This window comes from Neodiprion pinetum, chromosome 4, assembly GCF_021155775.2.
Source record: "Neodiprion pinetum isolate iyNeoPine1 chromosome 4, iyNeoPine1.2, whole genome shotgun sequence".
Taxonomy (NCBI): Eukaryota; Metazoa; Arthropoda; class Insecta; order Hymenoptera; family Diprionidae; genus Neodiprion; species Neodiprion pinetum.
Window position 1 is genome coordinate 42471631 of NC_060235.2, and position 21435 is coordinate 42493065.

The 21435-nt window shown below is 39.5% G+C and overlaps 1 protein-coding gene across 16 annotated transcripts in view; it reads left to right on the forward strand.

Annotated features, from left to right (window-relative positions):
* LOC124216831 (uncharacterized) overlaps positions 1 to 21435 on the forward strand; it is a 160173-nt gene that overhangs the window by 25991 nt on the left and 112747 nt on the right. The window lies entirely within an intron of this gene.

Sequence of the window (21435 nt, forward strand, 5' to 3'; positions counted from 1 at the left end):
GGCCGTGGCTCTAAGTGTAAGCTCGACTCTTAACGGGCATTCTTTGCACCGCATCTCAAAAGCATTTTCAATATAGTTGAAAAGTATCTAGATACACAACGCTTGCCTCTTGGATCTTGCCACTTGGCAGCTCACTCATCCCTCTGAGCGCCTCTAGAGAAAGGTCAACCTGGTTGTCGAGAGCACAGTGAAAAACACAGCCCTCTCGACCATTAGTTGACAAGAAATTCCGATCACTGTTCAGATTGAACTTCGAGACATGCGGCATTCGACAAAAGCTCTAGCACCTGAACATTTAGTTTGTGTTACTGCGTGCAGTACTCATTTTTTTTTTCGAACAAATCTCATTCTCCCTCGATTATGATTGTGACTACTGATTGCTGATTGCCGGTCAATTTTCTGGACAAAATGACGAATCAAAAATTCGATTCTGGTATAGCTGCAATGTTAAAACTCAAAGATGCCTACGCCACTGTATATCTCCACCTGGCGGTTTCTAGGGTGCTGGGAAGGGGGGCACGAAGGAGCGCTAGGCGCGAAGAGCTTGCACAGTAGATATACCTTTTTCTTCAAAGAACCTTTGCAGTTTGCTTATGTGACATCTAATACACACACCATACGATCGTGCGCTTTTGCATCGAGGATACACGCACTTTCAGGCAACTTATGCAGGTTCATCCATTTATCTATGGGGTGTCCGAACACTCGGCTAAGTATTTTTCACTTATAGACTGCCATAGTCAATCGCACCATTAGGTAGAAGGATAAATGAGCTGAAGAAAAATCAACTCTATCCAACATGGCAGATCATTCCATAAATCGGCAAAAACAAGCTCATTCAGCTTAAAGTGCTTTTTTGATGATACAAGTTTGTTCTCCTTCTCGTATTCTCAATTTTTAGTTTGTAGCTGAACTCATTGGTAACTAAGTAGTACTTGTGAGGAAACAAATAAAAGAGTTTAGAAAATAGAATGAAAAAATTCAGATCAGCGATACAAGGCAGGAATATTGTGGTGTATAAAAAAGGAAAAAGTGAAAATCACTTGGTATAGACAAGGCTTTGCTTTGGTCCGCGCCCGCGCGAATCTTCGAGCAAATGTTATCCGAGGAGAGAATAGGTTGGTCCAGGTAGGAGAGGCTATGTCTGGTGAACGGTTAGTAGGCACGAGGATGTTCGGGGATCGATCCCCGACTCCCGTGACGTCACGGACCGGGACACGGCTTCTACAAGCACCGGCACGACGCGGCGCGCACCTCGCGCTCTCGAAAAGTTCCTCCTGGACCCGGTGCTGCTGTCCTCCGGTCATCGTAAAGTTTACCGCAAAATGTCTGTGAAACGGCCGCGATATTTTTACTTGTTAGAAGCGACGATCGAGTCTGACCGCGCTTTAGGATTCCTCCATTTCGCGCTCAGTGGTGAAAAACTATAAGTGAGAGGATTCGAGAATGACGCGTGACTTATTTATAGACGGGGTAATTTCGCACCTCCGTAAATCCGTCCACTTCGGTCTCTTCGTTCAATTTTCGTGTCTCATACGAGCTATTTCGTGTAGCCCCGTTGAGGATTTGCTTTCGGTTTCATGCTTGTGTTTCTCAGTTGACTTTTTTCCCATCCCCTCGCTGTTGAAGTGCCAATCAATTCAAGTAGCAATCACTACTTGATGAGAAACTCGCAACCACCCCCAACACAGTCGCGATTTGCATCCTGATTTCCGGGGTCGAGTGTCACTTTCTCGAGATGTTATCTTTGTCGAGTGTCTCGAGATTCACGGTCATTCGAATAAGGATTCGTCTTCAGTCTAACAAATGGTACCAGCTGACGAGATGAGGTTCATTTCACTTTCTGATTCACCTACTGACAGTGCATTCTGTGACGAGTGAAAACGTCGAGTTGATTCTCGAACTAGTCTCTTCAGCTTTCTCCGCTCTTGTTTGGGCAATCGCATTTGCCTTACTAAACACGGTTTGAACTAGTGCTCAGGCTGCATTTCTATGATTAATGGTTTTTGATGAAGTCGGGAATCACGTGCTAACGGAGACAGTTCTGCCATTCTCGTGATTACATTGAATATCAAAATAATTAAGGGTTTGACCGGTGACAATAGATATTTTCTGGCCAAAGCGGTAGAATCATAAATAGTACCTGGTAAACCTAACTGCGTTTAACAAGTTTGATTTCGATCATTGCCCTATAAGGTTAATTGGAATAGACTAAAGCTGAGCCGATCGGAGAGCGAGACGTCAAGATTGATAAAAACTCTCTGCTTTAAATTGTTTTTTTTTTTCTGGATACGATATGTATTAACCACGGACATTGAAAGCTATAAATTAGGATCAAAAGATTACGCACAATGTTCCCACCCCACTATATCGCTCCCCAGAACAATCACCGACCTCCATCCCACCCCAAACCACAGCCCAACTCCCGCCCTTTCATCTCTCACACTCTCCCTCCGTATCCTCACGGTTATATTTTACAGGGTGATTGGAACAGTTTGAACGTTATTCCTTTAAATCCAAGACTGGTTACAGTAAGTAGCGATGAGTGATTCAGTCAACGGTCAGTGACGACATCCCCGAAATCTCAGATTCGGAGATATTGGTTAATCAAGAGCTGATTAATTTAATGAATCGAGCATCGCGCCCCGTTTCTCACTTCTTAATAATCAACCAAGCTGTGTACAATGAGAGGAAACTGCCTCGCGGAAAGGAGCAGCGATTTTATATTTACTCCTATTCTTATCAATCTAATTAGTGCACCACAGTTTTCAATATATTGTTGTCCCCCAAAGTGGGTATGCATCGGTAACGTGGATCTCGGTCGTGAACTCGAAAATAGTTATTGGCGTCTGGAGTTAATAAACATTAATCTTAATGAATATTCACAACCTTGATTGCATTACAACAACGGATTGTTTTTACACGCGGCAATAACGATTCAGGCGTATTCCTCGCCATCTTATCAGAGGTGGTGAATCCTCCAGAAATTGAAACCTAGTTTCTCTATTCAAAAAAAAAAAAAATATGATCTAATTTCCCCTCCTCGAGCGAATTTTAATCCTGAGACTCCGTGTAGATGCTTGAGGTCGATTCGAGCCCCCATTCAGTCCTGATCCACCTTCATTCAGTCCTTCCTTGAGGGGCGAGGCGTTCGTTGAGGCCACGGCTGGGAGATGGCGGCGTAAGCGCTGCGCTATTCTGTCCGCGGATTCTATTCCCTCGTAGAAACAAAATTTGAACATTTTTAACCCATTAACGGTGTTAAGCTTACCCTGATATCAACTAATCTTCTTACGGTCACTCCAAGTGTCTCTTCTCCTTATCCGTCTCCCCCTTGGCACCATTTTTAATCTTTGTTACGAGAGTATCAACGACCCAATTACGCTCTGCGGCGGATGATTGACAATTTTCAAGAGTTTTCCTTACCTTATGCTCCCTCCTTGATGCCGAGGGCGAAATTTCTCGTCCGTAAAGTTGATCGAAACGTGAATTTTGATTTCTAGTTTCAGACTAATTATACGATGATCAGTTTGACTAGGACAGTTGTCACAGCGACGATATGAAAGTGTTTTGAAAACAGCGTGCGGGATCAGGATTGAGAAGGGTGTTCTAATAACGATTACGGTGGTCTAGATTGTCGCTGAAATGATACGGTAGGAATATTGATCAACGAATTTTACTCGAAAGATGCTTATCCGGTGGAAAAGCAAGGACAAAAGTTCCGGCAAGAGTTCATCTGGGAGCGGGAGTGGCAGCAAAAAGAAGCGGAAGTTTGGCCGAGAAGGTGAGAAGAAATCAATCAATATCTTTGAATAAATAGAGAGACCGGAAAAAAATCGTAGTTTCAAGAACGGTCAAGCGGCTCCTTGACAGAGGCGTCATTAGCGGTCATTCAACGAATTTTTTCTAGGCGATTTGCGCTAATGCAGTTCAGACAATGGACCGGACCACTATAATGCGGAACAAGTACCGCGCCTATAGATAGACAAGGACTAAAGTACCGTTCTCCGGTGTTATAATCTTCCCTCAAGTTTATAGAAACGGGGATAAAACAATGAATTAAGCCACCCCCCCCCCCCCCCCCTTCCCCTCTGCCGACATAATTTGTACACCATCTAATGAAACAGTGATTAATTGTTCATCAGTTATACAAGCTGTCAAAGTTAAATTTTTTGTACTCAAATACCGACTGACCCGAAATTTAATCGGCACAGATTACCCGAGTCTTTTATAAAGACGTAATTGAAATTCATTTAAGAAGACACGGTAACTCCCTGATGGTAGCACATTTTCATCCTAATTGCTTCTTACCTTGACGCTCCCAAACATTTTTATCCTCTGGAGAAATTGATCGCTCCGTATCACCCTGTTTTACCGATATCGGTTGTCAACGGCGGTCGTTACCCGATCTCTGTCAGTAACATAGAAAACGAAATTCTTGAAATTTCCTCTCCGAATCGATCGGTATTGCTAGGATATTAAACGCGTGGTTATAAACCACATAAAGAGCTTACTTTACCATTTTCTCTCTTCTTTGCTATATTTTCACTTTACGAAAAAAATTTCTCGTAGCTATTAAATTCAATCCTATAACTGAAACTTGCCATTGAAATATTACGCAATGTGTTTTCTGTAATTAGACCAATGAAATGAACACAAATCTCGTGTAAACTCGAAAAACAACACCTGCATCTGTTGACCAGAGGATTGTTACCCCCAGTTTAGGGGCTTAAATTTGAACGTTACACTCGAAAGCTTTATACATAATTATGTCACGTGCTTAATCAAACTCTAGGTCACGTAAAATTTGCAGTGCAGTCGGTCTTGCAGCAACTGCTTACAGTTCTATCAGATTACGTGTTAGAAATTGAAATTTTTTGAAACAGAAAAATTAGAAAAAAAGAATTGATCAATAAGAGGTGATACTCGATTTACACATTGAGTAAAATTCACAAAAAGTAAAAAATTTTTCGAAAACGCAGTTTTGGAGAAAACCCGATTTTTTGCGTTTTTCATTGAAAACGATTACTTCCGATCTCCATAAAATTGTAAAATAATTATTTTCGACCAATTTAGAAAAAAACGCAATTTTTTCCCCGTTTCCAACTTTTTCTGAAATGCACAGTTTTCGAGTCATGGAAGATGAGATCTAAAATACCTACTCCCATACGACAGGTGGAAAAAATTTGAAAAAATCAGAAAATGTATATTTGGTGGAGCAGAAGTGGGAAATAAGTTGGCGACCCATTCGATGGGGGTCATGGTCAAACCTTGTTCAGGTTCATTTGGAACACATACATCCCACATACATCCGGGAGCGTCCTGAGATTGTAGTGGAGCCAAATTTCAAAGAAGTGAAGGAAAAAATAAAAACCGAACCGAAATCTGTACAGTAGAACCTCGCTTATCCAACCGTCGATCAACCGATGTTCCCGCATTATCCGAGACGCCCATCTCATTCCAGCACTTTGCATTGGCCGAGGTGTATCTTCGGATAATACGGAGAATCTTGGACAAAACGGAATAATCCGTTTTACCTTAAATGTACAAAATAGTTTTGCGTCGCTACGTTGTTTGAACACGTATAGACTTGTGAAACATTCTTGCAATTTTTAAGTACATTGGGAGATACAAACGTGAGAGTTCCGATTCCGGAGCCAAGCGGAGAATATCGTAATGGCTTTGATTGTAATGTTTTCCGTATCATCCCAGATTTCACTCATCCGAGGTTATGCCCTTCCCTTGTTACCTCGGATAAACGTGGTTGTACTGTACTTTGAAAGTTCAAAAGTTGAATATCATTCGACAGTTTTCAAGTGCCGCGCCGGTAGGTTTCGGCGAGGACCACCTTCGTTCTGTCCCAGTGCTTTTAGAGCCGGGTCTGATACCTGCTGGGGCCATTATTTTCCCAGTTGATTTGGAATCGCAGGAGAGGGTGCCTGCTTCTTCAAGTCGATTCGGGGATAGGGAGACAAGAGGAAAGGAGAAGTCTGGGCTAGTTGCCCATTGGGGCTCGAAACCATCAGAAGAAGAACAACCAGTGGAGAAGAGCCTCGTATATTTTTCATCAAACCCCACCTTCGAGGCCAGGTTCTCGCGATCAGCTTCCTCCTCGGACCACTTCGTTATACGTTTAATGATTCCTCGGTTTGTTATCGGTAATGGCTGACTCTATAAATTTTCGATATGCTTTCCAACGCTAGGATTCCACTGAGATGGTAGAAGTGTACCGACTCAGTAATTAAAACTGACTCTCAGCGAGGCCGGGAGACAGTTCTAACTTCGACTATATACGCTAACTAAAATTGGTTGGGATTCTCAACCTCCCTTTTTCCGCATCCATCAATCGCATGGCCTGCTTAGGTACCTACTATCGAATTTAATGACCCTTGACGACGGGCGTGTGGTCGCGACGAGTTCCAATCTCGGGACGTGTCGACGAATATTTATTTACAAATCTGACTGCTAATGTGCTTTCTGTGTTAACTCTGCGGACGTTGTGTTCAACACTCAAGGGACAGCCTTTGGGTTGAGGCTGCGGGAATTATGGGATATTTAGGGTACACGGACACGTTTCTGCAAAACTTCGTGAATATGTTTGCACAGAGGTTTGTAGAATTGTGTCGATATAAACATCGCAAAAAAGCCTTTCAACCAGTGAGAGCTGTTCGATTTTTCATTCCATGCGAACGGTAAAAGCCGACCGTCAACATAAAGAATTGCTAAGTTTTCTTATTCAAATACCAGGAAATTTGTCTCGCTGTTACATTGTAGTATATTTTTAACCTTTTGAAGGAATAATCAAGTTGAAATAATTCTGTCGATAAGTGGACATTCCATCATTTCTATTTGTTTTTCTCAAACTTATTATCCATTGCAAATTGAATTGCTTAAAATAGATTCCGAAGTTATGAAATATGATTATCTTCGAACATTCCGTCATATTAACCTTACCGATGTCAACCTAATCCCCATTTTTTACAAACTGTCCTTTCACAAATTAACGAGGTATACCACGCGTTTGAATTCCCGTTTTATAATAGGTACTATAACGGACCAGGCGTTACAGAAAAAAATAATTAGGTTCCATGAGCTTATTAAGCAAAATTATGTGTTTGAAAAAATGATCAAATGTCAAAATGCGCGTTTACAGTTCAAACTCTGAAACAAGACTGTTTTTACAATAATGTTTCCTGGCGCAGCGACCTTACTTTTATTTTAACACATGAAAGCTTGATGCACATTTTATCTACGATGACTGCCAGATGATTACAAAAGGGTGATTTCACCCTTCGCAACAATACACCGGTACAACAATATCACGAGACGAAAATCATCCCCGCGGTTGTTTGAATTAAACCTGCGACGAAAAGAATGTTTATCGGTAATTGAAAAGCAGCAAAAACTACGACCTTCGTTCCCATAGCCGGTTATAAACTTGACTGAACTCAGCCGCGCATCGGGGTATACAGGAGTACCTACTTAACCCAACTGCCCGGGGGGCAAAAAAATGCATTTCGATGATAGAGCCTGACGGCGAGGATGGTGCAGGGATGCCGAGGAAGGGTGTCTTTCGGAGGGCGTGGATGGGGCGGCCAGGGACCAGGGCAGCACAGCCTGAGCTGAGTCCTCCTCGAGGCATGCGCGGACGACGCGACGCTACGCGGCGACACCGTGGCAAAACCACCCTTCTGTTGGGACACACAGTACCAACAAAACACCCCACCGCGACAGATCATTATCGTTTTAACCCTCCTGCATACTTGTACATATACACGTACGCACACCCACATATATGTATATACGTATGTACGCATGTATATCGCATGCATATGTAAATATACATACATGCATACGTGTATGTTTGCGCGTGTCCGACCGTCAATTTTAACGCGTGGTAACGTCGGTTTTAACGCTTCTCTCATCCCCCTTAAGTAATCCTATTCCGCCTCTTCATCTCATCTCGTAGTATGATGGATCGGTGAAAGCGTTCTCCTGCCTCATTTTTTCGCACAATTATACTTTATATCATCGCTGCAGTTCTGTTCCCTTTTTTTTTTGTCTTTCTCGTTGTTTACACGCAGTGTTCTCGAGGTGACCCTTTTTTGACGGGGATGAGAACAATTAAGATAATTAACGGGATCAACGATATCGGACCGAAAGATATATATATATTTTTTTTTTTTTTTCAAACAGTACCAATTTGTTCCGATAGTCGATCTTAACATCCTTTCTTCTGCATATACTTACAGGCATGGGAATTTTGAACTATACGACGTAGAGTATAACGTATTATAAAGAAACACGTACGAAGTGGAGTAAACGAATATAGAGTCTTGTGAAGAACGGTGAAAATTTTACACACGTAGTAAATATATATTTATATTTTCTAACTATGTAAAGAAGAGAAATATTTTTAAAAATGAACAAAGCGTCGAGTAAGTTGTTGTGCAGAAGCTACGGTGCAATTTGTGATTAATTAGTTATTGTTCGTCCGGCGCGATATCCGTGAGTAAATCTCTCCGCCTGTTCAATCGACCTCGTTTCAACATCGACGATTCCTGTTTGATTATTATTATTATTTTTGTTCTTGTTCTTTTCATTATCCAGCAACGCTTTGTGTACATTTTACGTCTGTTGCACACATATCGATAATTTTTATTTCGCCAACTCTTATGGTTGTTCTATAATTCGCGCGCGTGCATTCGCACGTAATTCGTGTATGGCGGGAAATTGATACGCGAGAAAGTGTGATACGCGTAAACTACGAATACGAATTGTCAAATTGTGAATTATAGAAGTGCTATCTCGTCATTCAACGCCCAGTGAGTCGCGTGGAATTTTGGTGAATAATGTATTTAAATAAAATAAAAACATGCAAGCGAAAGGAAACGAACGTTGAAGTGAAAACAAATTATACATACTTGTATATCGTAACTAAAGTAATATTGCAAATTTAATATATATATATATATGTATATATAACATATAATTATATCTGTATATATATTTATAATACATCTACATTTTAACAGTTGATGGAACGTTCATTTTATCGTAAATATATATATGTATATATATATTCATCACAGATCGGTTGTGTAATAATCGTGTAACGCGTAATAATTGATGATATAATAATTGAGATTGTATCATAAGTATATATGTATAGCTTAAGGTTCTCCGAAAACACACATACCTGAATAAATGCTCAATCCGTGTAGATAATATATAAATAAGTTAACATTACGTAATACGTAATATCGTTTAAATGGTGCGAATTTCGTCCCGGGGACCAATTTATAAATCAAATGATCTACGAGTAAGTGATAAATAATAATTAGTAAGTGAAATAATAGTAATAATAATAATACTATCAAAGCTTTGCCGTGTAACGTACTTAATGTATAAAATAACAACCTAAATCGATTAATTGTTTGATACGTATACCCATGTATAAATACTGTGATATCAGTCGACCTGTTAAATGGTATTAACGCGCTGTTAGAATTCAAGTATACCTGCTAAAAATATTACACGCAACTACCGCTTTGAAAAATTTATATACACGTATTTGTATCGTGCAAGAGAATTGAAAACATATTAATAACAATAATAGTAATAATAATAATAATAATAATAATAATGCGAATGTTTGTGTGGAGACACTGCGTTTCGCTAGACGGTAAGAGAAATTGTCTTACATTATAACATATGTCCATCAATTATGTTTGTATTATGCACGCATGGGTATCATTTGAATATTTGCCGAGATGATTAAAGACGGTTAAAGAAAAAAGTCCTGAGACCTGTAATACACAATTCGAACGATCTTTCACATATTTTTTTTTTTTATCAAGAAGACAATTGTAAAGAAGAAAATGAAAATGACTTGTCCCAATAAGGACATTATATTCGGTTAATAAGTTACCTATTAGACGGTTATATTTTTTTTACTCTTAAAAATATCGTCGAATTATTGATCCAAAAAATTAACCCAACAACTCCGCGCTGTTTCCAATAAATGCGAAATCGAACATATCAATCGGCCCGAAAATGTTTGCGTACCAAGTCTTAGGGAAGGACTCTGCATGCTAATCTCTCTTTCCCAAAAGTATCTACCGCGGTGGGCGTCAACCCTTTGAGTATTGCGTATTACACGCGCGTTTTATACGACCATAGCCCTTATATGTATATACATATATAATGTATGTATGTACGTACGTATGTGCCTGCCTTCACGTATTTTTACAAAAAAACCGCGGAGGGTGTGGGAGTAAAAAACCCCGGGTCGAAACATGGAGAATAGATACTTTCGACGACCAGTCGTTTTCCGTACGAGCTTCTCCCGCGGGAACGAAAGGGAAGAGGAGGGAGGGGAGGGGTTTGCCACCTGTCTTAAATATTTGATGCCCACGACTCTTTCCCCGAATTGGCTACAGGTCTATTTTCGTTGGTTATACCGGTATTTTTTTCCCCGAAATTTCACTCGAGCCCCGCCGGGGGGCTTCCGCGAAAATATCCCGAGTTAAGCCCGATGCCTCGGGTAACATTACGCGGAGCAAAGTCTCCTTTACAATTCAATTGTCCAATTTATATTAAGTTTTTTTTTTCTTTTTTTTTTTATATTTTTCTCTAGACCTTTCATTTTTTCATTCCCACGCGTTTCTCCCCGTGACACTTTTCCTAATTTTCTTTATTGATTTTTTTTTTTTTTCCTTGTAATTCCATCCCGCGAGGAGGTGAAAAAGAGATAAAAACCAATGTGTGAATATTCAGAGTCAAATCCTGCATACCTAAAATTTCCACGAATATATGTACATGTATATGGTAAAAGTGAAATGGAAATAAGAGGGTACTAAAACAAACCTCGATGGCAGAGGATGGAAAACAAAGGCAACTGCCTCATTCAAGAAATCGCTAGACTTTTCCAGGCTCTTCTTTTTATGCCGAAAGTTTGTTTTAGTCGTCTTCGGTTAACCTTTTCGTGCGTACATTTTTTCCTTACATGTGATTTGACTTGAAATTTTGCAAACGTCGACTTTTCGAGACGCTGATTACGAGTATGAACTCGAAATTCGAAACTTCAAAATGGCGGATCCAATATGGTGTACCGGGAAAAACAAGAAAAATTTTAAAATAATTCTGTAAAATATTTTCATGTGTATCAAGTTTGGGTAAAAATTGGCATTCGGATTTTCATGGCAGATTGGCAAAAAATACTTTTCTTTTTTTGTGGAAAAGTACAAATTTCGACCATTTGTTTACATGTGTTATTTCTGCTCTGCAAGTCGAGTATCAAAAACTGTTCGTTCGATCAGAGTATCAATTATCCTGAAACTGTTGTTACTCGCGGAGATTTTTCTGCATTTTCGATAATTGTGCTGTTATTATTGTTGTCATTGTTATTATTATTGTTAGTGATACTGGCAATGGCTTGAATAATTGAGGAATAAAAATCATCTGCCGTAACTTTTTCCTTGCTTCAGTTTCCTGAAAAACGCGGTTCTGCGTTCGTCGATCTATTTATGGTAAAGATATTCTGTAATTCTCAGAAAGTGGAACGATGGTTAAAAGCCAACGCAATTATCTCTTGATCATCCGTCGCGAGTTACGTTCTAACTTCTGTTTATATTTATCAGGGTTTTGCCGAATTCGAGCGATTGTTGATCAAGTTCTGCTCGTCGTTGTTTCATTGAATCCGATACCACCCGAAATTCCGGTCGATCTATCTATTTGGGTAAATCTTTGGCATTCACAGTTCCGGGACTCAATTTTCAGAGAAAATACGAACGTGGGCGTGATTGACGGACTCAACTGTTACGTTTTTTTCCTCAACTTCGCTTGTTTCGAATGCTCTTATTCATTACATCAATTCTAATGATCCTTTAGTGCTGATACATATCAGGTGTACATTCCAGTCGAGAAAGTGTCAAAAGAGAAACATTGCTATACACAGGCTTACGTGTAATAATTGAATCAAGCTCTGATAAGCGGCAAAGCAAAAATATCACTTCTACATATAAGACAAGTGAAAACCGTGAATTTTGAGCGCGATAGTTTAATTATAATCTCAGGTGAATTGGAAAATTATAGACCAGCGTTTGTCCGTGAAATTTTTTTTTTTAACTCGTCCGATTCTAACGAATTTAATACAGGTTTGCAAAAAATATTTTATTACACCTGCATGGAATGTTTTTGGTAAGTATTACGTTTTCAAGGTAAATACAAGGTGTTTGCATGAAAAAATCATAGCAATAATGAAAAAAACTACCAGTTCATTACAATATTTCTTATAAAATTAAACAAGCAATTTCTTTATGAAATGTACTTAACATTTCGTGTTCATTCTTTTCGCCCATGAAACCTTTTCTTTTTCCCTTTGATACTTCTCCGGACACGCTTCTGTTTTCCATTTTCTGTTTCCCTGTTTGTATTTATTCTTGAGTCGCACTCTAATACATATTACATGAGAAGAAGAAATCAATTTTGCATAGGATTTTCAAAATCAAAAATAAGATACCAGGTTTCGTGTTAAACGGGAGCTTTACACTACAAACGCGAGTTCAAGACAATACCTGACGCGATGAAACTTTTTGATTATTTTTCCTGGTTTCAGTGAGCAAAAATCAACAAGAAACAGTATAAAAATAACTGTGCCGTTTTTTGTTGCAGACCTGTGCAATAGCTTATTTCGTTCGCAAATAAATTTCGGAAAAATAATCAGATACGGATTTTTGATAGCGTAAACATATTTCGACTTCACTAACCCAGGTTGCACTTTGCGCTTCTTTCGCTTGGACATTATTTTCGGTCTGACTGTACACCTGATAGATCCTTAAATTCTTAAGCTCTGATGTAGGGGAGATATGAAGAATGGTAAAAGCTCAAGGGAAAAGAAAGTGCTATCAAGGGATGTGGGAATGCAAGAAGTGGAAAACAACCCCTGCAAGAAAGCGGTGCGGAATTAAATGATTAAAACATTTAGCAAGGTATAACGTAGGTACAGGTATAACGCCTCGGGGTTTCTACACTACACGCGCGTGGGAAAACCGGACGAAACATGGAGCTAATCAGGAAAACCACCCCTCTTCTTTTGCACTGCAGCCTCGTCTGTATAATGGAGAAATAAAAGCTTCGTTCGTTTCGATTTCATGTACTTTGACGTCCTGCGTTATCTATTAGCTGCTGATTTTTACCATTTGATTATCCCTTATTCTGGTTTATCTCCTTCTGCACTTTGTTCATTCTATCTTTTTGACTTAACAGAGATGTTTTTGAATTTCTATAGTCTCAGGGGTTTAAACGCTTTGAAGTTGATTGAAATTAAATCGACAAAACTTTCCCGAAAATTTTAGTTCTTTATATCAACTCTGAGATAGTCCGCATTGTGATCAAAGTATCTATCAACTATCTTAGAGTTTATATAGAGAGATCGAATGTTGAGGTATTTTTTTTTCATCAATTTAAAAGTGTTTAAGCATTAAATTAGAAAAAAAATAAAATAAAACAACCCTATCAATCACCACCCTAACAATAAGGCACCTACCTCAATTTCCAATAAATGACATACTTCAAAGAATCGGTGAAAATGCGAATTACTAGTACGAGACCGAAATGGATGTCGATGCGATTGCGAGGGTCAAGCAGAATCTGCGATCTGCCTCTGACGGATACTCGATGATCGGCCTTTGAATGGACATCGTAATGAAGAAATCGAACAAACCCGTAAATTACGTATCCCTTTGAAACATCAATCAGTATCGCCTATCGCTTGATGTCCTTGATGTCCTGAAAACTCAGAAAACGCATTGCACGAAAGCGATTGCAACAAACTCTCCGCAACTTCCTGTCCTCGGTTTATGGAGCGGGGTGTAGTTTTTCTATGAACCCGCAAATTGCCGGTAAAGCAACAACCCTCCAGACTCCGGAATTTGAATAACCGATATTTTCCATACCGCGTTCGTGCAATGGTGATGTTTCGCCACGGCGTGCCGATGGTGTTGGAAATTAGTCGGGCGTTAAATTTAACCCTAAAAGTGAGACGCACCCTTCCTGGTGCGTCAGGGCAAAGTTTTTGAGGGAGGTTCAAAACAAGAGACTAATGAAGCACCACTCTGCAATGACGCGGTACCCATAATGCCCACGTGGCGGAAAGCTCGTTCTATTTTCGCGGAGTAGACCACCCCCCATTTCGCCGTGTGAAACTTTGTCGCTGCCTCCGCGCAACGTCATTCGATGGATGTTCCTGACCACAATGGCCTTTCACCTGCATCGTTGGCCCGATCGCTTATACGATGACGCAATTTTTGCTAGAAGTTACTAGTGATGTAAATTTTTAAGTATTCGCGAACGCGTATATACATTTTTAAATCTGGCGCCACTTCTCTGTGGCTAGAAGTCGACGATTGATTGACTGACAGGTACACCATGCAAGTAGCAGGCACACATTAACCGCCGTTTGCATCTTGTACCGGAAATTGCCGAGCTGATCCGAACCAAGCCGATTGCTTGTGCGGTTATTTAATGACAAAGTAATAACGAAAACAAATCAATTTTGAGGTTAGAGTGCGATTCAATTTTTGTCCTACGATGGCTGGACAACGAATCAATAGATTTCTATGAATCTTAAGATTCGTTGAGCTATTTACCAGTTGTTTGCGAAAATTTAAACTTCGATTCTTACCGTGTTACCTCGTTCAACTGAAAAGTTATCAAATTTTGACCGAAATCGCTCATTTTCTTCCAAGGTTTAAATCTATCTGTAAAAAATTCTTATCTTCGTGCATAAAGAGAATAGCTCGAAGCCTTAGGACTGCTTTATTTATACCAATCGATTTTTCTTTCTTGTTGTAATTTGTTTATCTCCTCATTTTTTACTCCAATTACAATGCATGCAATATGTTATGATTTCATGTGTCAAATATTTCAATCGTGATTCTTGTATCCTTATTTAAAAAAAAAAATCGAATCTTACCGATAGTTAGACGGTGAAATTTTTGCGAAACTCGAACAAACTCGAGAAAGTTTTATACGCGGTATTATAGTTTCGAATAATGAATATTCCTCGCTGCATGTTGTGAGGCTATATTATTCAAATTCTTCAACAAAGCTTTTCCCCTTTTTTACTCGTCTCTTTTCTTCTCGTTTTGCCATCGAAAGCCTCCCTGTACAGTGGGTGAGAGGGCGGAGGAGGAAAAAGAGGGGGAGAAGTCGGCTCGCAGGTAACGATTCAAAAAGAAACTCGTTCGCTGTGTTTCATTAAGCAAACTTGGAAAAGTTGAATTGCTAGCTTTCACAACGTCGCAAGATCGAAACTTGCAAAGAAAATGCGGAAACGATTCTTTTAAGAGAATTGGATGAATAATGGAAATGAAAAATAAAAGCTCGTCTCATCTAAATACAATTGACCTTGTTCGTATCATGTAGGTATACATTCTAAGCATATATTTGCCTTTAACAGTGCGTCAAATTTTCGCGCCTCTTCATCAGCTGCATAGAATAATATGCGTGTATATTTTTTTATTTTTTTTATCGTACAACGCATGGCTATAATACGACCGTGTTTGTACGTATATGCATATATGTTGAGAAATTAATTCTTGCGGAGTTTGGAAGCCTGGGCCGAAAACGAGGATCAGGCCTGATGTATTTACGAAATACGTTTTCCGCTTCACCTGGAGTGTGCGGCCGTTGCCAGGTGAGGAGAAGAAGGAGTGAAATCTGCCTAAATATTTAAATGTTCTCCTCCCCTGGGATATAATTTTCCAAAGTGCTTTCTTCCCCGGTAAATGTTTCATACACATCCGCCGCGTTGTTGCTGTATGGCGCAGTATATTATAACAATAACAGGCTTTGTGAAATTTCAAATCCTCGACAACGAGAGAAACATTATTCATTTGTACGGTGATAGCAAGATTTATCATCGAAACGAGGCGAAGAATCGAGCCTGAAGCTCCTGGAGGTCATTCGAAAATGTCCGGTAAGAATTACCCTCGATATTTCGATCACAGAAAGCATAATTCTGAAAATGAATCGGGATGAAGTGGAGAGAAGATAAGAGTAAGAACACGAGGCTGAAGTTAGTAACGTTAATTTATCGAAACATTGCAACGAAAATCACTGTTTTGCACTTTTTAAATAACTGAAGAAGTTGAATTTACAAAATCTGAGTTTGTTGATGCTGTTTTTCAAAGGTTTTTGGGGTATTTTTTCTTTTTTTTTTTTTAACGCCAACCATTGAAATACAATTTCTGAAAATTTTCACATTATATTTATTGATATTTAAACAAACTTTGTGAATTTTTCGGAGACGAAGTATTTATAATGCATACCGCCTGATAGGGACGTGTGTAAAAAAAAAAGTGTAGACGTGATATCTAAAAAAGCACTGGATCGATTCTGCTCAAATTTTTACAGCATCTCAATTATACCTATTCCTATAGCGTGAACTGGGACAATCATGCTTGCTCATTTTGCTTCTCCCAACGTTTTGTCATGCTAACGTTACCAACTTCAGCCTCACGTAAGAACTTTAAAGTGTAATTGATCGAGCCCGTCAAGCAGAAGCCGGATGTTTGTAGTAACGGGTAATCAGGCCGCGTACACGCGGAAAGGAAACCACCCTACGCTTCCGATTTGCTTTCGCGTATCCTGGTGCACCTGAAACACGATACGAACCGCGTTCTCCTCGATGATCTTCGGCTTCCCGAAGCTCCTCTTCACTCCTGGTTTACAAGGTTGTCGGCGTGAAGTCGCGGCGCGATCCTGCGGGAACATCGACGCTCGATTCTCCCTCTTTTGCATCCCACACGTAGTTTCTGCTCCATTTCGCAACCTGCTTACGTCACGGGGTGAACGGAACATCGTGGAGGGAATATTGCGGTGCGGGGAGTCGGCATTTGCGGAACGTATGGGGAGAAAATGTGTACTTATTGCGTTTTCAAAAATTTAAGTATTTCTCAGATCATTGTAGGTGCCGGTGATCTTTTTGAAAACCTGATATTGGCTGGCGATTTTTTATTTGGTCACGGATAAAACTGAAAATACGAGTTTTCTATCAAGGGATTTAGAAATGATTTATTCAGGTAAAAAGTTTACTTTTTTTCATGGAGAAAACAAATTGGCTTAAACTGATTTTTTGTAAATTATATTTTTCTTCAAATCAAATTGAATATGAACAGAGTATGCAGTAGTAACTTACTAGAACTGGGAAATGTCAGGGAAAACTAGATGTTAGGTCCTGGAAAGTTTGGAAACGTCATGGAATTTTTTTTCCCCAAAAATTTGCGGCCATCCTGATTTTTTCATTTACGACCATAGTTTCGCGGACATAGGAAATAAGCAAATGATCTTCTTTAGTGTCGTCCGATTTTACCCATTTGTCAGCGTCGACTCACCCCATGGTCTCCAATGAGTTTGTGGGCGGCGGGGCGGAACGTAGGGATGAGTTTTTTGTGGCACTAATGAGGGAACGCGGAAGAGTATCGATTTTTATTCAATTAGGGTGACGAAACTTGCGCAGCCTGCAAGAGGATTTTCGGTGGGAAAAAATGAGGTAATGGAATTTAGTTAGTAAGTGAAATTTTGCCGAGGTCAATTCGATACGGTAATATTTCGGGTCTCCCTTTCACTATTTTTCAACGTTTATTGTGTACGGGGCATTCCATGATATCACGATCAAAATGGATCGACTTGGGTTTAGATTTTGTCCAGAAAAATTGTGCAGAATAATGACTGTTTAAAACCAAAGTACCATTTTATTTTTTAGATTCCGATCATCAAGTGGTTATGAAGTATAATTAAACTTGTTGACTTAAAAACATCCACTACGTAAAATCTGAGGAAATTTAAGAAAATTATTTAAAAAAAAGTAGAACGAAATACCGGAGCGCTATTCGATGATAGAAAATTCATAGAAGTAAAATATCAATTTCGAAAATAATGTAGATTAATTAAATATTATGATCTATCTTCTAGATTTTAGATTCACTAAACTATTTCTGCAATCTTTTATATCCGAAAAAATTGATTATTCTCATTAGAATCCAATTATTTTAGTTTCGCTGTTACGAAATCGTCGTTTTCGAGTAATGCTTCAAAATATCGTTTCTCAAACGAGCGTTTGTTTTAGGGTGTACAAAATTTGATTATATCTCAAGTACGCATGGTGAAAAAAATCCTCAAATATCCTGGGACTCGATAGTTCAGAAAGTGAAATTTTATGGGAAATATTACATAACAGCTAAAATATCATTCACCGGTCTTAGCCGATTCGTGATGAAATGCCCCGTATATATATATATATATATATATATATATATATTCGACGAAACTATAAGTGACGGTAAAACTAACTCAAGGGTGGAAGCACGCCGGGGATATACGCGGAAAGTTTCGATGAACATTTTCAATTAGGATGAATAGGAAGTTAGGCGAGGCCAGAAGTCACGAGATTAAGGAGCTAGGCGATCCGCCCCTGAAGCAGAAGCTACCAGCCTCGCGAAAACATTTCCGCATCAGAGCACAGCTGCCTGTTATGGAGGCGGTAAACTTGTTTTCCTAATCCCAGTCAGTTCGCAGGCTATACGTAGGTTCGAGTGCGCCCACCAAGCAGATTGTCTACGAATCCTACACGGCTACGCCTTTAGCCTCAGACTGTAATTAACCTGAAATCCACGATCCTTTTGATGGCAAGCAGCTACGCACGTGCCTGTAAACAATTTTGTCACCGATGCGTTCATCGAACATCGACCATGTGATATTATTTTCTCCGACGAACAAACTTCGCCCACCTCACTTGACACGTTCTTATCTTCCCGGTAATGATTGATAATGCTGTTAACTGAATCATATCCTTGAATGAACCTTTAGCAACTGCCAATAGCGCCAAGGGTTGAATTTGAACGAAACTGAGCCATGTGATTACGGCGAACAAAGTTAGTTCCTGATTTTCAAGAAACATATGGATCTTCGAAGAACACGTTTCAGTTTGAGATCCATTGTGCGGAATCGGGGTTTAAAAGTTTTCGAACAGATCTATCGAACCCCTATCAAATCAAATTTCACTATGAAACATGCTAAATCGACGGAGCAGTTGATCAGCGTGACACGATTCTGTGATGATTTTACTCAAGCTTTTTCTTGGAAAAATAAATAACAACTACGGAATCTACCAAAACAGCGCTGCAGAATTAAAGTAGAAAAATATTCATTATCTCCGTTGATACCTCACAGGCTGCAGAGAATATCAAATCGGAAAAAAAGAACCCAACCGCGTTCTGTACGGTCGTATTTTCTTTTGTGTGTCGCCTTTCTATTGTTACTCTATTTGCCCATCAATTTTATTCTCTAACAATGAGAATTAACGTGGAGATTCGGACGCTGCGTGTCGTGGAAGAATTACGGTATACGAAGTACGAAATCTCTTTCGCGGTGAACTTCCTCGCGTTCATCCTCAGCGCGGTTCACTCGCGATGGATTTACCCTTGTAAATTAAATCCTCAAACCCGTAAAGTTCTATGATACATTCGTCCGCTCGTTGAGACGTTGATGGACTCAAAAATGTTTCAAGAATGTTTTGACTCGGACCCGTTATTCCCACGAAAAAGGGTTGGGCCAAGCTTCGGTCGGGAGAGGTGTGCGCATCGTTTTTCCGGTTGAATATTTTACACGGAACAGCGCTGATGCACGCTGGCAAGAAGCCGAGGATCACACCAATGGTAATAAACAACGAATCCCCAGAGGAGTCGTTTCGCTGTCGCGACGAAATACCGCAAGAACAAGAAGTAGGTACGCGTTAGAAACTGCCAGCAGGCGGATCGGTAAGGTAGATCCCTCTTGTGGTAAGTACAGGACACCTACATTACCGACGGCACCGCCGCCGGGCGCCGGTAGTTCGAAGCACAGCTTTCAACGCGACGCGAGATGAACGGCTGACCAAACCCTGCTTTCACTACTGGTTCTTGGCCTATTGCGAATTTTCATATTTCACCACACATGTCGCTGAATAAATTCATCGGAGCCTTGGAAGTTAGAATCCTGGAAAAGTTCAAAAATTTTATGCTACGGAGAAAGGAAAGTTTTATATACAGAGAAGGAAAAATCATTGTGACATATGTAAATCGATGTTTTGACAAAGTCCATCATTCTGATGGATTCATTTATTAACGAGGAAGGTAAAAATAAGGTGGAATATGTCAAAATCTGGGGGACCCTGGAATGTCAAATTACTTCAATACATTTCATAATTTATACCATTGTGATTCATTGCTGGATAATAGGAAGAGAATGTATTTTTGTTTTGGAATTGAACAGTTCAAAGTTATAACAATCAATGCCTGTAAAGAGAATATTTGTATTTACTCTTTAAGGCCTTATTAGACGGATGTTCCCAACCAAAAGTGGGTTTCAGTGAGAATATTGAACACTTCGCGATGAGATAAAAATTTGAAAAAAATCAATCATAACCAAGTTGGTAAAATAATTCGTTTTGAACAATAATAATAATGCCGAAAAGTCAATGAATTGTTTAAACAAAAATTTGTATCAGTAATCTCTAGTGAAATTTGTTTATTTCGTACAGAATGAATTCATTTGACATAAAATTAAGAAAATTTCACTACATATTTGTTACACGAATTTTTGTTGAAACAGTTTATAAACAACTTTTTGGCATTATTATTATTCAAAACGACTTATCTTAGCAACTTGTTTATGATTGATTTTCATTAGATTTTTATCTCATCGCGCAGTGTTCAATATTCTCACCGAGACTCACTTTTGTATAGGAATATCCGTCAAATAAGACCTTAAAAAAATGATACTTCAATTACCTTGATCGATAAGTATGTATAAAAGTAGTTGAATTCAACGGTTTGAAAAGTATCGTGGAGAAAAGTGAAATCTATAAACGTCAGGAAATCTGATACGCCACATAAAATGACGTAAACGGGCTGCGGGCGTCCGCCTGCCGACTGCAATTTTCGTCTGACTCTCACTGAACGCAACTACTAGAGTCTGACAAGCAGGGCGCGCGCCTGTCGCTCTGCTTCTACTGCTGTTCATCTGTCTGACAGCTCGGCCGCTACTACTGCTGTCCGAATACGAATCATCATTTTTCACTAGATTCAGCGGCTCCGCGCAGCCACGCGGGTCTGACTAGTGCTGAATATTCTACTTGACCGAACAAATCGTGGCATTTTTACGCATCCAATATAAGGCTTACTTTCAGGAGTTATCAAACAATATCTGCAAAAAAGTTTTCCCTGCTTCAGAAAACTGCTTCTGCTGTATGTGGTAGTTTTAGATTGAGAAAGGTGGTGAATGATGAATCAATACATTCTTTGAATAATTTTATTGTGCAACACGTTCGTTGAGTAGGTATACGACAAATTTATACATTCTTAAACCACGGTCAATTTTTAAAAAAGTTCA